Genomic DNA, 6,000 nt, shown 5'->3' on the forward strand with positions numbered 1-6,000 from the left:
TTGTTTCAAGCTCTGCTTTCAAGTGACCCAAGCTGAGCCACTCCTATAAAATCGAGAAGAATGTGGGTACTATACTCAATAAATATGTGTCAATTGAATAATAAAGCAAAATATCATTAACTCTAAAACAGTCCATGCTCATGAGGGGAGTGGTAATATATTAGATGTATCCATCTCTCCATTAACCATGAAAATAGCATGTGAGTCGCTCAATAAATAATCATTAACTAAATTAATATAAAATCTTTTAAATTTAAACATCTCCTCCTGTTTAAATAATACCTTTGGTGTTATTGCTACTTCAATTTTATAACCCCATAGTTAGGAGAGAATAATGCTTGAAGTAATCTCTTTGAAATCAACATAGTTAATTACTTCCTGGCTATTAGATGTGAAACAGCAAGCAAGGCTATAAGAAATTTCTAAGTTGGGCACAAGAAGGAAATTTTGTCTGGGATTTCCCAAGCCATCATTTTTACTACTGTTTTTGCTTTTAAGGGAAGATTGAAGGAGAGCTAATTTCTGAATTAATTTTCCTCTGAATAAAGTTTCCAAGTGCAACAATACAAGTGTTCCCTGATGTTTCTGGAATTCATCCTGAGATTTGTCTTGATGTGTTTGTCTGCCATAATCACAATTGTTTTTTCTGTTTTAATTATTATAATTCTTATAATGGAAAGTAGCAAAGCCCCTAATATTCTGCTTTTACAGTATTCAAATGATTAATATCAAAAAAAGAACAGCAAGAAAAGAGAGTACAGTGCAATGCCACTTGTTGGTTTTTAAAAAAAAAGATGCATTGTAAATAAAATGCATAAATATCACGTTATAGTTACACATTTGTTATGTTAATTTCTTTAGCAAAAAAATCACAACAAATATTTTCTCAAATTTTGTTTGTTATAGCTCTCCAACAAGGAATTTCAGCTAACTATTTGGGATAAATATAAAAAGAGTTTCAAAATGACATTTCTACTATTGAGTAATAATGTTCCTTGGGATTACTGCTCTTATGTTACTTTAAAATATTTGCAGGAGGAGAGGGGTCCTGGGAGAGGTATTTATCATAAACTACCTGAGTTCTAGCTACCAGTGTAATGTTGGTACAAGATGGTGAAGCAGCTGACAAACACTGATTCCATTTAAAAGCATGGCTTCAGCCACTTCCCCCACTGCATTTTATCCACAGAAGCATTCTGTCCCAGCTGTCAAGTTTCCCCTACGTTAGCAAGTAACTGATCACAGTGATTTGTAAAAACTGACTTTAAACCCTTGCTCAGTGGGGCTGTATCTCAGGAAAGGTTCTTGGGAGATGCAAGGTTAAACTGATGGATCACTTGAACTACAGCATGATGGTGCTCCACATCGTTATTAGCATCCCAAGGACAGAGAAGGAGCCTGGGAAGTAAGAAGGCAAAATGTGCCACCAATTGAAGATCAGGCCAAGAAGAAGTGTGGGGCCTCAGAAAGAATGCAAATCTGGGTAATTGGGCAAAAATGTCTAATAAGAAAAGCGGGCTCAAATGAGTCTCAATTGGAGTGGTTTACACCTGCAATCCATGATGTTTGCCCATAATCTGGTTATGGGTTAATGGGGATGTTTCATCAACCTCCAGCTAAAATTTTTAAATAAATAAATAAGACTCACATCTGGAGTTTTTCACAGAGATAAATTTACTCAACTCAAAAGACTGTCCTTTATTATGTTATGATTATATCTTTCTCTCGCTTTTTTGGTTAGTATATTAGTTTGGGTTGGTAATACTCTACTATTCTCTCCTCTCTGTTATAACTAATCTGAAATTTCTGTGTCTCCAGATGAGAAAGTTTTATTGTACATTCGCATCACAGTTCTTGTAGTCATTCGGGGAAAGAAAAAAAAGGTTGACGACTATGTGCCAGTCCTCAAATTTTTTTAAATTTTGCTAATACATGAAATCTCAAAATGTGGGAAGCATACTTTTAAAAATGTTAGATATATCAAGATTTTCAAGCTGCAACTTTAATTCCATTCTTAAATTCAGATGGACCCTATACCTTTACACAATAACTTCTAGCTCTTTCTTCCTTTTTTACTTCCCAGACTACTTCTCGAACATTCCCTAAAGACAAAAAGAAGTACAGAGGTCAGGGACAGAAAAGACTATGAAACGTGACAAGGAGCCAATCCATTGTTATGGACAATTCTACCTCGAGTCTCTATTATTTGTACATGTTAATGAACTTTCCTGGATCAGGAAATAAGCATCCTGGTGGAGAATTCAATGAAGATGTGAGCTCATTAAGTAACAGAGGTCTGAAGAGCAAATAAAAGGCAAGAATAATGAGAAAGCAGTAGGAAGAAAAAGAACATATGAGAATGGTACTGCTTAAATCAATAGATTCTCAGCTTAAGTACTTACTCCTTTCAGCTCTAACTAACACATCCAAAATAGATGCAGGTTAAATGGGAAAGTTTTTCCACAATGTGCCTACTTCCCTTTCATGGAACTGGCAGTCTAAATTAAAACCTATTGTGATAAGGATACCTGGCTCAAGGTTCTACTACCAAAGTGCAAATGCTATTGCATTTGTGCATTGGCAGCAAGCATTTCTCTTCTCCCTGGCATTCTTTTTCTATAAACCGACTCTAATGGGAAAAAAAAAAAAAAAATGTTGCTACCCCTCTGTATTTTTTTTTTTTTTTTTTTTTTGTATTACTATTGGGTGCTGAATATTTGTATGCTCATGACAAGACACTAACATTACTGGAGAACCCCATATGGACCAAGCAGAGCTTGAGGGAACTTTGAAAGGTATTATCCTTATTTTAAATATAAGGAAATAAAATCTAAGAAATGTCATTAAAATTTAAACTATGTGCATAACACAGCAAGGATTTAATTAAATGAGGAAATTCCTGAAAATGATCACTTAAATAAAACAGGCCTGGGAACACCCCATACTATACGGAACACTGGAATCTGATGTGTTCACCTGAGGCACCAGATTTTTACTACTATTACCATTTGAGCATGCTTGCTCTCACTCTCTTTCTCATTTGGAGGTCCACTCAATCTAAATAATGATCTATAACAATACATAGAAGGTCCTATTACTCTCACATTATAAAAACATCAAAAAGAAAGAGAATGAATGAAATAATACTCTGGAGAGAGAACAATACGCATGGTTACCGCTGTCAGTTTTAGAAAAGTAATATGTAACAAATTACAATTGAATACAATATAGTTTTTACATTAACTTCTATTTTAGTTAATATAATAGCCCAAAAATGATACTGGCTTAAAGAAGACAGAAGTTTATTTCTCCCTCATATAAAAGACAGGTGGGTGGACTTCTATCTTATTGCTCTGCCATCCTTAATACCTGGCTTCACCTTGAGGTCCAACATGGCTACTCCAGCTCCCATTATCACCTTTTCATTCTAGCCTGGGAAGTGAAGTCAAGACCCTTCCTTTTCAAACCCAACAGGAAACTTGCACATATCACTTCCAATAACAACCCACTGGCCAGACTTTATTTTTTTTAAGATTTATTTATTCATTATTTTAGGGAGAGAAAGAGAAAGAAAGCAGGGGTGGGAGGAAGGGGCAGAAGGAGAGGGAGAGGATCTCAAGCAGACTCCCTGCTGAGTGGGGAGACCCATGCGGGGCTCAATCTCACAACCCTGAGATCATGACCTGAGCTGAAACCAAGAGTCAGACGCTCAACTGACTGAGCCACCCAGGTGCCCCTTGCCTTCCACTGGCTAGACTTTAGTCACATGGTCACATAAAACTTGCAAGAAGGCTGGGAAATACCATCTTTAATCAGGTGACTGTGCCTAACTAGTATCCTGTTATTAAGGAAGACTGGATGTTCTGCTGCAAGCATCAGTTCTGCTCCATTGGGAAAAAAAGTGGTGAAAACCCTTAGCTGGTATTGCTAAGAGAATTGTTTCCAGTTTGATACAATTGATATTCTGTTGGGCCATTGTCTTAAGAGTTGGCCATCACTTCCTAATATTTCTTCATTTGTTGGTTGCATCAAATACTCTTTGTCAGCAATTGCTCAAACTTTAGTTTTTAAATTGTGTTACTATGGATGGTTGTATGGGAATGTCCCATCTCTACTTACATATCCCTGCTGTGCTTCCTCTGTTTTCAGTACTCTGAGAATTTCTGTTGTCCTTCAAGAGAAGGAAATGTTAACTTTTCAAAAAAGTGCAATATAAATATCAGATTAGACCTAAGATGGCTCATCTCTTGCATAAAACTCACATGAATCCTAATACCCTCAGGTATTACTATCATCCAGTTCCTCTGAATGTAGTTGTTAAACATTCCAACTCTTTGGTGTACAATAAAAGCACTTTATAAATTATACCAAATGCTATGGGAATGTAGGAAATAGATTAATTTACTATAAGTTTTCTTACTGTATAATCTTAGAGAAAGAGGCCAACACTGGAAAAAGAGGATCAGGGATCTAATTTGACTCTGCCTCCAACAGTCTCTGTGACCTACAAGTCACTTAACTTCTCTGCAAACCAGTTTCTTTTTACCAAACAGAGAAAAGATCAGATGCTCTACCTGTCTTGTTGAGTTATTATGAAACCTAAGTACAGGGGCGCCTGGGTGGCTCAGTTGGTTAAGCGACTGCCTTCGGCTCAGGTCATGATCCTGGAGTCCCAGGATCGAGTCCCACATCGGGCTCCCTGCTCGGCGGGGGGTCTGCTTCTCCCTCTGCCCTCTTCCCTCTCATGCTCTCTGTCTCTCATTCTTTCTCTCTCAAATAAATAAATAAAATCTTTAAAAAAAAAAAAAAAAAACCTAAGTACATTTTACAAAATCACTCACTGATTAAGTTGAGAGAATAATTATTGCCAAGAAGGAAAACATTTGGCCACTGCTGTTATTGGCAACAAAAATGGTAGGGTATGGACACTCCATAGTCACTCATGCCAACAAGTCAAAAAATAGGTGAGATTAGAATATAGTCAGAAGACATGCAGAAAATATGCATTCTGTATTTTTTTTTAAGATTTTATTTATTTATTTGACAGAGCAAGACAGCAAGAGAGGGAACACAAGCAGGGGGAGTGGGAGAGGGAGAAGCAGGCTTACCGCTGAGCAGAGAGCCTGATGTGGGGCTCAATCCCAGGACCCTGGGATCATGACCTGAGCTGAAGACAGATGTTTAACGACTGAGCCACCCAGGCCCCCCTGCATTCTGTATTTTTAAACAGACTTTATATGTCAGAGCAGTTTTAGGTTCACAGCAAAATTGAGTGGAAAGAACTGAGAGGTACCTAATATCACCTGTCTCTCTGAGATGAACAACCTCCCCCAGTATGAACATCCCATACCAGAGTGGTACATTTGTTACAACTGATGAACCTACATTGACACATTATTATCACCCACAGTCCATGGTTTACATTAGAGTTCATTCATATTGTATGTTCTGTACATTTGGGCAAATGCATAACGACATGTATCTACCATTATTGTATCATACAATACAATAGTTTCACTGTTCTAAAAATCCTCTATGCTCAGACTATTTATCTCTCACCTCCTATAACCCTGACAAGCACTGACAGTGAAAAGATTGTCTCCATAGTTTCACCTTTTCAAGAATGTCTTACAGTTGGGATTATATAATATGTTGCCTTTTCATATTGGCTTCCTTCACTAAGCCACAAGAATTTAAGTTTCCTCCATTTATCTTTGTAACTTGATAGCTTATTTCTTTTTAGCACTGAACAATATTTCATTAAATTGATGTAACACAGTTTATTTATCCAGTTCAATTTTCCACTGAAGGACATCTTGGTTGATTCTAAGTTTTGGCAATTATGATTAAATTGCTATAAACAACTACGTGTAGGTTTTTGTGTGGACACACATTTTCAACTCATTTAACAAAATACCAAGGATAGTGACTGTTGAATCATATGGTAAGAATGTGTTTAGATCTGTAAGAAACTGCCAAACTGTCTTCCAAAGTGGCTGT

Source organism: Halichoerus grypus, chromosome 14, assembly GCF_964656455.1.
Source record: "Halichoerus grypus chromosome 14, mHalGry1.hap1.1, whole genome shotgun sequence".
NCBI classification, from domain to species: Eukaryota; Metazoa; Chordata; class Mammalia; order Carnivora; family Phocidae; genus Halichoerus; species Halichoerus grypus.